Source organism: Hylobates moloch, unplaced genomic scaffold (assembly GCF_009828535.3).
Source record: "Hylobates moloch isolate HMO894 unplaced genomic scaffold, HMol_V3 SCAFFOLD_12, whole genome shotgun sequence".
Lineage (NCBI taxonomy): Eukaryota > Metazoa > Chordata > Mammalia > Primates > Hylobatidae > Hylobates > Hylobates moloch.
Genome location: NW_026652287.1, coordinates 80,527,965 through 80,540,614, shown reverse-complemented (window position 1 = coordinate 80,540,614; position 12,650 = coordinate 80,527,965). Strand labels below are relative to the sequence as shown.

Genomic DNA, 12,650 nt, shown 5'->3' with positions numbered 1-12,650 from the left:
ATTCATCTTTTTTTTATTTTATCCCGTGTATATTTAGAATTAACACGTAGTCCTGCTTGGAGTCATTTATTTGCTTCCATACTAACTACAGGTTTGCCAAATGCACACCATATGTCAGGCTCTGAGCCTGGTGTTAGGGATTCAGGATACAATAAAGCTCATGTCCTGTTTTCAAGAGACAGTTTATTGGGCAAGTAATATAAGCATGTTATGGTTAGAAATAAGAAAGAGTAATCAATTAAGTGATAGTGGAACTCTTCTCCACCATGCCTTTCTTTGTATATCTTCAACGGCCTTTGTTAAGAAGATGGAGATAAAGAGAATCAAATTGATGACATGTGAAAATTACATAATGCAAACTGTATGTTAATATTCACATTTTTAAATAAGAAAATTAATAAATATTTAGAAAGCTCATTGATATCTAAAGATATATTAATTCAACATTCAATAAATATCTAAGAGCATCTAATATGTACAGGTAGGATTGTAGGTGCTGAAAGTACAATGAACAAAACAGACAAAAATTCCTGCCCCTGCAAAATTTACATTCAGAGGAGCTATAAACAATAAAAGTATCAATAAGTATTGTACATAGTCACCTTTTGTATCCACAGGGTACTGGCTCCCAGACCTTCCACGGAGAACAAAATCAGAAGATGTTCAAGTTCCTTATATAAAATGGTGTAGTATCTGCATATAAACTACACACATCTTCTCATATAATTCAAATAATCTCTAGGTTATTTATGATACCTAACACAATGTAAATGCTCTATAAATAGCTGTTGTACTGTTTAGAGATTAATGCCAAGAAGTAAAAGTCTGGGCATGTGGGGTACAGACACATTTTGGTTTTGTATATTTTCCATCTGTAGTTGATTGAATCCACGGATGCAGAACACATGGATTCGGAGGGCCAACTGTAGTGTTTTGGATGATGATCAGAGTTGTAGAGAAAAAGAAGAATGAGAAGAAGGAGTGTTTCAGGGATACTGAAAATTTAAATTAGGTAATCAGAGAAGGGATTAGAAGATACTAAGTTCCATATGTAGGTAGGGAACCTAGCCATGTCAATATTTCAGAAAGAGAAATTTGAAGCAGAAGAAACTGTATAGTTGGAGGCACGCCTGGTATATTTGGAGAATAACAAGAAGGCCTGAGTGACCGGTACAAGCTACCAGTACGTGACACTAGAGGACATTGTCATGGCTTTCATTTGAGCAGAGAAGTGGCAGGCTCTCTCTTTCACAGAATCACTCTTGCTACTGTGTTGAGAACAGACTAAAGGGTAACAAGGCTGGAAACAAGGAAAGTAATTAGCAGGCAACTGCAATGTCAACCCAAGAGATCACGGTGGCCTGGTCCAAGGTGGTGGTGGCAGAAGTGAAGAGAAACATTCAACTCCTGAATATAATGTGAAGGAGAGCTGGCAGGGTTTGCTGATGTGTGGTATGTGAAATATCAGAGAAACAGAGGAATAAAAAATTCCCTGAGGTTTTTGGAATGAGAAAATAAAAAGATGAAGTCACTATTAATCAAGATGTAGGTGACTGTAAGAGGGGTAAGCTTTGGGGAGGAAGATTAACAATTTCTTTCAAGTAGGGTGACTTTGAAATTCCTCTCAGACACCCAGAAGGAGATATCAAATACTAGATAGAAGCTTGAGTCTGGATTCTGTAGAGAGAGGTCTGGACTTCGGTTAAAATTTTGGATTTCATCTTAAATTTTTATCGAATTATTTACAGATCTATTGCTTATTTACTATATATAGACATATTTACCAAAACTGGCACACTATTTACAACACATTCTGTTTTACCTTTACCTATCATGAAGAAGAGCAGTTAGAGAAAACACTATCTTTAGGAAAAAAATGTAAATTTATAGAGGAAGAAGTTTTAGAATTGGCTAAAAAGTAGAATTTTCATAATTTTTTCAAATCCCTCAGTCACTAAATTTGAACTCAGATCATCTGAACCTAAGTTACATTTTCAAAATATTCTAACATAAATCAGATGCGTTTGATTGACGTGGGTGTTCAGAAAATGTTTTTAGAGAAGAGATGACACATGAGATGGAATTTCACTGATTGTAAAAGTGGAGATCATAGAAGAGAGGGTGATGTGAGCTAAGACAAGTTTAATTGCAGCTTGTAATTCATGTCGGCAATAACAAACAGAACGACTGCACAATAGCTTGGGGACTTACTGTGTCAGAGGAAACTATAGATAGCTTGTCAGGCAATTGAAAGCTATAAAAAATGTCACAGTATGTCCAGAGGTACATTTTATCAAGTACAGTCTGGTAACTGCAAAACAAGAAAAGGGAGAAATTCAGAGACTACTTGATTTGTCCAGGAAAGAAGAAATTAGGTGATAGCAACAGGACAGAAGTCAGTTTTTAAGATATATTTTGGCGACTGAATCCATAAGAACAGGCAAATAAATGAGGAAATCACATAATCTCAGAATCTGAAATTGAGAGATCATCTTGGTCATCTTGTCTCTTTGTCTGACCTTTGTGTCTGCAGGTATCCCTCAAGATTCCTGGTCCCTGTACAAACAGATTCTTCCACTTACTCAACCAAACACTGATCTAGGTACAGATGGAAAGCTATGTTGCTGCTGTAACTAAGAATCTTAATCAGTTTACTTTAAAGTAGAGAGCTATCCAGTGGACCTGACCTTATAACCTGAGCCCTCTAAAAGGAGAATAGTATTTTTGGCTGTTTTCAGAAAAGGAAGTCAAAGCTTTAAAGAGATGGATTCAATGTACAAAAATTTCTCTATTGCTGGCTTTCAAGAAGGAGGGAGCCGCATGACAAGGAACACAGAACATCTTTGGGAGCTGAGAGAAGCCCTTAGCTAAAAGCCAGCCAGGGAAGGGGCTCTCAGTCCTATGACTGCAAGGAACTAAATTCTACCACAACCACGTGAACTTGGAAGAGGACCCTGAGTTACACAAGAAAATGTTGACTGACGATTTGACTTCAGCTTGTGAGAATAGGTAGAGAACCTAGGCACAGCATGCCTGGACTTCTGACTATGGAATTATGAGCTAATAAATGGGTATTGTTTTAAGCCACTAAGTTTGTGATAATTTGTTACACAGCAATAGAAGACCAATACAAACCTCCCCCTACAAAATGAGCAATCACTACTTACCCAGCCTCTGCTTACATACGTAGAGCAAGGGGAAACTCAACATCTCAAAGGGAGTTTATTTTAAAATTAATTTTCAGATAGCTCTATTAGTTTGTACAGCCTGCATTATTTTGAACTGATATTTACTTTCCTATAAACCTCAGCTCTGCACTGAAAACCCACTCCAAAGAGGACTAATCTACTTTTCACCTCCACATAACCCCAACATCCTATATAAAAGATTCAGAAAGATTTTGCTTCTGCATCCATCTCAATAAAAATATTGAAAAAAATCACTCAAAAATATAAACACATAAAATGTCAACGTACATATCAGATTTTCTCTCTCAGAGTCTAGACTACTGAATGAAACAAAATGGTGATTCAATAAATGTTTTTTGAATGTGTGAGCAAATGAATCGAGGATATAACAGGGGACTTTCTTTGGCTTTCCTGATGAAGGATAATTTAATTAGAGACCTGAAGGATAAGAAGAAGCTTCACAGATAAAAAATATCAGGATGTGTGAAGGTGTGAAGACCCTGAAGAAGAAGAGTGTCACACATTGAAAACACTTAATGAAGGCTGCTGGGTCTACAAGGAGATGAATGGGAAGAGACGAAGTAGGCAATGTAGGTGGAATCACATTACACTGAGTACTTAAACCAAATATATGATTTTTAGCTTTATCTGAAGCACAGTGAGATACTTGAAAAGTTTTTTTGTTTGTTTGTTTGTTTTTTGTTTTTTTGACAAGGTCTCACTCTGTTGCATAGGCTGGAGTGCAGCCTTCCCTTTCTTTTCATCTAACCTCATATCCCACTCTCTTCCTCCTCCCAGTCCCTTCTCTCACTTCCAAAGAATATACCTAGAGTGACTGTCTTAGTTTGGGCTGCTGTAGCAAGTTACTATAAACTGAGTGATTTACAAACAACAGAAATTTATTTCTCATCGTTCTGGAACTGAAAGTCAGATGAGGGTGCCAGCATGGCGGGTCTCTGGTGAGAACCAGCCTCCTGGTTCCAGACTGCTGGCTTCTTATTGTGTCCTTGCATAGCAGAAAGAGGGCCAAAGAGCTCTCTGCAGTCTTTTTATAAGGGCACTAATCCCATTCATGAGGGTTCTAGCCTCATGACCTAATTACCGCTGAAAGGCCTCACCTTCTAATAGCATCACACAGGGAGTTAGGACCTCAACATATGATTCTAAGGGGGATATAAACATTCACTCCATTGCAGCAAATTATTTGTTATACAGACAGGTCACTTTTGAGAGTAAAAGGCAATGTCTATTGGATAAAATGCCAGCACAGCAAGCATAAACCCAGACTGCCCTGGAAGCTTGGATTTAGGGTCACTATATATATGCTTTGGATAAGTTTTGCCTTTTTCTTCAGTGTTTGGAGTTGTATGGAGTAAGCACATTGAAATGGATATATCGAATTTGATTTTACCAGCCTCTATGAAATGATATTAAGCTGTGTCCAATATTTGCAGTAAACAAGCTGTAATGTATAAGCCTATGCTTTTATATTCCACACATATGTGTGAGAAAGTCTGTAGGATAATCGTTGCTAGGTAAAACATATGCATATATGTAGCATTGGTAGACATTGCTAAATCACACTCCAGAAAGGTTTTACCAGTGCCTGCTCCTGTCAACATGCATGAGAATGCCTGTTCCCAAAACACTTGCCAACAGAGTATGCAATAAAAGTTTCAGAGGTGAAAAATTATATTTCAATGTGAAGCTTATTGTACTTCTCTCCCTTTAATTTCCTTTTTCATAAACTATCATTTGTATTTTTCCTGCTTTTTCTTCTATTGAGTGTATGTCTTTGCTATTTATTTATTTAAGCCTTTAATATAATCTTTTTGTGATACTTGATGAAGATATATTTTCCAAATCTGTTATTTGTCTTTTTATTTTGCTGATGCTAGTTTTTATTATGCAGAAATTTTTACTTTTTTTTTTTCTTGAGACAGAGTCTTACTCTGTTGCTGAGGCTGAAATGCAGTGGCACAATCATGGCTCATTGCAGCCTCAACCTCCCAGGCTCATATGACCCTCCCAACCCAGTCTCCTGGGTAGCTGGAATCACAGGCGTGTGCCATCACACCCAACTAATTTCGTACTTTTTGTAGTGATGGAGTTTCGCCATGTTACCCAGGCTGGTCTTGAACTCCTGGGCTCAATTGATCCGCCCACCTCAGCCTCCCAAAGTGCTGGGATCACAAGCATGCGCCATGGCACCTGGCCTTGAAAATTTTTATATTGACTTTTGTTTTCATTAAAATCTTACACTCTACTCTTTCCTCATAAGAATCAGTGTCCAAATGCTTTCCTTCTTTTATTTATTCTTTTTTAGATCTACTACCAGTTACCTTTTCCATGTTTCAATTTTCTCTCCCTAGAGTTTGCTAAACCACTGGAAATGAGAGGGAAATATTCACTAGCTAATGAACTAGAGAAGGCAGAAGAGGCTGCCCTTTCCTAATCCCATCTGGAGGGATGACTAGATGTCACTGCCTCTATGACCAACTATTTTTTCCTCCAATGTTCAGATTTTAGGATAGCTGGTGTTTGTTACTAGCAAATTTTGCTACAAAGTAAAAATTTTCAGCAGATCAATATTCGTTCACAGACTCTAGTATTCTCCAGTTAAGCTTTCAGAGAAGAAAAGGTCTTAAAAAGAAAAATCACAAAATGCAGGCAAGAGTTATTTGTAACCTGGCTATAGGAAACATGATGACAATTTCAGCCTCCTATTATGTGAAAGGCACAGTGATGGGACACTGGAACATACTGGCACTTAATAAGTGTCTGTTGACTGTGGAAATAAATGATGGTTCATTGAAACAGCCTTCTGTTTTCATGTGGTACAAAATCTAGTCCACATTTTCACTCAAATGTATTTAGAAAGATAAACCAGAAATGAATCTGATCTGAGGTAAAATATATGGTATAACTTGCAGACAATTTTTTAAACAAGGCTACCTCAGAAGTATTCATAAGTGACCAGCAGTAACCCTCATTTATATCCAGTATCTTCTCTTTGATGAACTGTGTGCTGAACTAGACTATTTCAAGGCAACTGCCCTATTGAATTACAGATACAAAAAGGATTACACTCATTTCAGCATGGAGAATCAGATTTCCATTCTTTAAGAATGACTAAAAACCTCAAACTTTTTCTATCCACAGATGGTACTAATTTGAACACATCATTCCATGCTTCCTGGAGTAATCACACAGCTTGCTTAGATTTTCTAAACATGACTGAACTGTGATGAAGCGATCAACATTAACTGCCAAGGTATTCAGTAAATTACATTTTTATTCATAAATTATTCTTATCACTAAAATACTTTCATCATGGTTGAAATTAGGGTCTGTAGATCTAAGCAAGATTTGTTATAGATGTAAGTGCATGAGAGTTTTTAGTGACTAGTAAATTCTACTTAGAAGATGAAAATGTGTATAAAATGTAATTATTCTGTAAACTTCTGAATATCAATTATTAGAAATTGCCAAACTCTCCTGATAGGATTGTGAGGGTAGTTTTGTGTTGACTTCTCATTGACCTACATAAGTACACTAACTTGGATGACCAAGTTTAAATTCTTTATTTATGACTATATATTTTTATTTTTCAGGAACAGATGTACTCTCTTTTAAGCAAAATAGATGTCTGAAAAGTTATATTTGTGAATTATATTTATAAAACATACAAAATTATCAACCCAATCTTCCGAAGTTTATTAAGAATATTTTTGTCTCTAGAAATTTTAAATAATCTACTATCCTTTTAGAAACACAACATACAGATAGATAATTTAAACATACACAAAGTAAAATTTGCTAACACTAACACAGTATGGATCAATACAAAAATGGAAATACCTTCAAAGTTAAGTTCAAAGCAAATTTCAGCATACCAGGTATAAATTTTGCACTAGCTTGAATTTAATAGCATTTATTGAACATCCACATTGAATGATGTGGGCAGGTTACAAGTCAATGTATAAGCACCTTTTCATATATGGATGAAAAATATCTTAGTTAATAGAAATAACTACAAAGAGGTAAAGGCAACAGGACAGAGAAGAAGATCTGGGAGCTCTAATTTGAAGGAATAACTGAGGATTAGTAAAGATGTGAAAGAAAAAGGATTCAGGGGGTTGAGTATGAGGAGAGATACATAAGTGGCAACAAAATGTTTGTCAAGGGCTGGGAAGAATCTTAGGCTGAAGGAAAATAGTCTAAGCAGTCATAAGAAAAAAGTGTGGGAGACTATCAGGTTTGGTGTTATTGAAAGGCAGTGAAAGTTTGAAAGAAGTTTAGGTGACTACAGTAGGTGATAGAGAAACAATGGACAGAGATTAATTAGTGACATATAAACTTAAAAATCTGAGCCTTCATATCACTGTTATTAGGAACAGGAAAGTTTGATAAAAACTTGTTCGATATTTTACATATAAAGCACAACATAGATTACAATGATCTGGTAGGTTAAGAATAATTAGGAATAGAGCTAAAGAAAAATGTAAAGAAATATTGACAGGATGTGATGGTATATTGAGCACAGAGAAAATAGGGGTAAAACAAATGGAATGAACCCAGGAATTAGATTAACTGACAAAATACACACTGTAGACTTCCTAGAAGTAAATTATAAATTTGGCTCTTTATAACAAATAAATAAAACAAAGGGAAAATCAAGATTGTAAATCTTTGTTATCACAAATAAAGATAAATTAAATGAACAAAAATACAATAATCTCTGATACTGAAACCAAAGATAACATTTCTTCTGAAAAAACCCATAAAGAGGGTACCATAATTTAATAAGCAATGTCCTCAACAACATCTATACACAGTAAATACTAAGTATGTTTAGTTTTGCCCATTCTTGGCCAGGTGCGGTGGCTCACACCTGTAATCCCAGCACTTTGGGAGGCCAAGGCAGGCGGATCACAAGGTCACGAGATCAAGACCATCCTGGCTAACACAGTGAAACCCCGTCTCTACTAAAAATACAACAAAAAATTAGCCGGGCGTAGTGGCAGGCGCCTGTAGTCCTAGCTACTCAGGAGGCTGAGGCAGGAGAACTGCATGAACCCGGGAGGCGGAGCTTGCAGTGAGCCAAGATCACGTCACTGCACTCCAGCCTGGGTGACAGAGTGAGACTCCATCTCATAAGAAAAAATAAATAAATAAAAATAAAAATTTTGTCCCATTCTGGTTTTTAGGATGAGAAAAATATTTTTATTTTTAAAAACCAAACACTGCATGTTCTCACTCATACGTGGGAATTGAACAATGAGAACACATGGACACAGGAAGGGGAACATCACACACCGGGGACTGTTGTGGGGTGGGGGGAGGGGGGAGGGATAGCATTAGGAGATATACCTAATGCTAAATGACGAGTTAATGGGTGCAGTACACCAACATGGCACATGTATACATATGTAACAAACCTGCACGTTGTGCACATGTACCCTAAAACTTAAAGTATAATAAAAAATAAAAATTAAAAAAATCAAAAAAAATTTCCCATTCTTACAATGTCACTCTGAGTACGTAGGTGGAATAATTCTCAAATATGTTTTATTAAAACTATGTCTTCAGAGCTTGTAAGTATACCATTCATGTGCAACTCTCTCTGGTAGCCTGGCTTAATCCAGAGAAATTTTGGAGTATTTATCAAGTTATGAAACACAAACAGGATTTTGAGTGCTACTACAAAGCTGAGAATATGGACTGACCCATTCATACTAATGTGCCAAATTAGTCTTATAAATGTATTCAATTTGCATGAAATAGGAGTAAGATATTTTAAAAGTGTTTTGTATCTGTTCCCATGCATGTATAGTTGGACAATTGGGGCCCCAAATATAAACCATAGCTGTAATTTTAGTCTTTAAACTACATACTGTGGAACACTTACCTTTAAAAAATTTCTCAATAAAACTTCTGAAGAAAAAGTCATTTTTTAGAGACCATTACAAGGAAAGCTAGTTATACATACAGTTATACATATTCTGTTTGGAGGCCAATATCGTTTGGCTGTGTCCCCACCCAAATCTCATCTTGAATTGTAGTTCCCATAATCCCCATGTGTCATGGGAGGGACAAGGTAGAGATAATTGAATCATGGGGGTGGTTTCCCCCATCCTGTTGTCATGATAGTGAGTTAGTTCTCACAAGATCTGACAGTTTTATAAGGGGCTTCCCCCTTCAATGGGCACTCATACTTTTCCTTGCTGCTGCATGTGAAGAAGGAGGTGTTTGGTTCCCTTTTTGCCATGACTGTAAGTTTCCTGTGGCCTCCCCAGCCATGCTGAACTGTGAGTCAATTAAACTTCTTTCCATTATAAATTACCTAGTCTTAGCTATTTCTTCATAGCAGTGTGAGAACAGACCAATACAAAGGCAAAATGAGCTGGCTTGATTTATAAATTCATTAGTTTTGACAGCTGCATGCAGTAAGTCATCTCATGAGAATATTTATCAAAAATGACAACTTTGATTTTACATAGTTTATCTGAAACAGTTCTTAGAAGACTAATTAGAAAGCCGACTTAATTATCTATTACAACCACTCCTATAGCACCCAGAGACTAAATTGAACCATTGAGAGTGATGAAGAAATTAGAAAGACATACTGGCTTGTGGAGATTTACCCAAGAATGAGTAGAAGGAAACAAAATGTTAGCTTCATATCTTGTTAGCAGGATAAATAGAGTTATCACAGGAGAGGTTTGTGTTAGCATAATGGGTCAGGTAAAGGAATTTGGGAGAATATCTGTACCTATAAGTAATTGAAATTATGAGAGTAAATGAACATTTTAAAGGAGTACTCATACTATCAAAACACCAGAGATGAAGAATTGAGTCTATATCAATAGTTAATGTACAGTGAAGTAGAATAGGAAAAAAAAAGATCAGAAGAAACAGATAAGTGTATAATGCCTGGCACACATTGATATTTAATAAGTACTTGCTTAGCAAAAATGTGAATCAGTGAACAAATCAACAGATGGATGGATGAATGGAGGGATGGACAGATTTCAAAAACACAAGTTCCACCAAATGTTGAATATAATTGAATGTTATTTAAAATATCTTTTTTTTTTCTTCTAAAAACTGTGGCTGGCCAGGCATGGGGGCTCATGCCTATCTATAATCCCACCACTTTGGGAGGCAGGGTGGGCAGATCACCTGAGGTCAGGAATTTGAGACTAGCCTAGCCAACATGGTGAAACCCCATCTTTACTAAAAATATAAAAATTAGCTGGGTGTGGTGGCATGTGCCTGTAGTCCCAGCTACTCAGGAGGCTGAGGCAGGAGAATCTCTTGAACCCAGTAGGGGGAGGTTGCAGTGAGCCGAGATTGTGCCACTGCACTCCCTAGCCTGGGCAACAGAGCAAGACTCTGTCTCAAAAAGAAAAAAAAAAAGCCTGTGGCTGTACAGAAAAACTTTATTGATTAAAATATACACAAGGAGTTCTGACTGTAAGCTTTGGGAAAATATCCATAAGAAAGAATAAAGAATTGGGATTGTTCAGGGGCCCCATATGAGAAAGAGAGAGAGAAGGAAGAGATGGAAGGAGAAACAATAAGAAAGGTTCAAAGGGTGGTGTGAGGTTGGGGACATGGGCTTCAGTGGTATAAAGCAACCAATAGAAAACTCTCTGATTGCCAAAAGATTTTCTTTTCTTTTCTTTTCTTTTTTTTTTTTTTTTTTGAGATGGAGTTTCACTCTTGTGGCCCAGGCTGGAGTGCAATGGCATGATCTTGGCTCACTGCAATCTCTGCCTCCTGATTTCAACCAATTCTCCCGCCTCAGCCTCCTGAGCAGCTGGGATTACAGGCATGTGCCACCAGACCTGGCTAATTGTATATTTTTAGTAGAGACGGGGTTTTACCATGTTGGCCAGGCTGGTCTCGAAATCCTGACCTGGTGATCTGCCCGCCCTGGCCTCCCAAAATGCTGGGATTACAGGCGTGAGGGTGCCATTTTGTTGCCCAGGCTGGAGTGCAGTGGTACTTTCATAGCTCAGTGTAACCTTAAACATCTGGGCTTAAGCAATCCTCCACCTCAGCCTCCTGAGTAGCTGGAACTACAGGCACACACCACCACTCTAGGCTAATTTTTTTTTTTTTTTTTTTTTTGTACTAACGGGATCTCGCTACATTGCCAAGGCTGTTCTCAAACTCCTAGGCTCAAAATATCCTCCCACCTGAGCCTTCCAAAGCTCTGTGATTACAGGTGTGAGCCACCACACTTGGCTCAAAAGATTTTTAAGAACAAAAATGTCTAACAATCAATTTAAAGCCATATATATTATTGCAATGTAAACTCCTATCTACCCATCACCAAATGACATTAAGGCTATTATACACTAAAGTGTTCAGTGTGACTAGATATTTTAATAAAAATCTTGAAAGGCGCTCAGATTCATATTTTGGGCAAAAATTTTGCAAAAGCAGCTAAGAATTTAAAACAAAATATTCCAGCTTGGGGAACTCATATCTGGTGATAACTTGTATCAAACTATTCTGCAGATAACATGTATTAACTTGGAAAAGGAAAAAAAAACACAGCTATTGGCTTGAGGTGTCAGAGAATAAAGTATGAGGCTGCTAAAGTAGTTGGAAACAGGGGAGTTAGACCCGAAGTTTCGGACTAAACTCCCCTTAAATCCTTGCCTAATATTTTAATTATATGTACATGATGGAGAATCCAGGAGCTCAGTAGAAAGCAACAGCTGAAAAAACGAGTGTGCATGCACATAGACACACGTATATTAATATATATAGCTGACATGTATAACATCTTGACATCTACAACAGTACATACAACAAATATAACAATAACAGCAGAAACTACAGGGAAGTACATGGGAATACTTTTGCAAAATTCATGTATTTTATTTCCAGTTACATAAATTAAGTAGATATAAGTCAAGTAATCATACTGCAATCCCTTGAGAAGCCACTAAAAATAATAATACAAAAAACAAAGCTAAAAGTCAAATAGAAGAATTAAAATATAATGCTAAAAATATATAGTTAACCCAGTATAAGGCAAGAAAGAAAGCAAGAACAGAGGAACTAAAAATAAGAGATAGGACATATAGAAAACAAAGAAAAAATAGTAGATCCAAAGTCAACTAAATTAATACTAAGTTTAAATCTAAATGAATTAAATACTCCATTTAAAAGTCAGAGGTTGTCAGACAAAATTAAAGACCTGATTAATTCAATTAGGAAAAGAGGAAGTCAAATTGTCCCTGTTTGCAGATGACATGATTGTATATCTAGAAAACCCCATTGTCTCAGCCCAAAATCTCCTTAAGCTGATTAGCAACTTCAGCAAAGTCTCAGGATACAAAATCAATGTACAAAAATCACAAGCATTCTTGTACACCAATCATAGACAAACAGAGAGCCAAATCATGAGTGAACTCCCATTCACAATTGCTTCAAAGAGAA

The 12,650-nt window shown here is 36.7% G+C and overlaps 1 protein-coding gene across 1 annotated transcript in view; it reads right to left on the bottom strand.

The window, feature by feature from the left end:
* Positions 1 to 12,650, bottom strand: part of PTPRQ (protein tyrosine phosphatase receptor type Q) — a 215,177-nt gene that overhangs the window by 93,092 nt on the left and 109,435 nt on the right. The gene's annotated exons all lie outside the window — the stretch shown is intronic.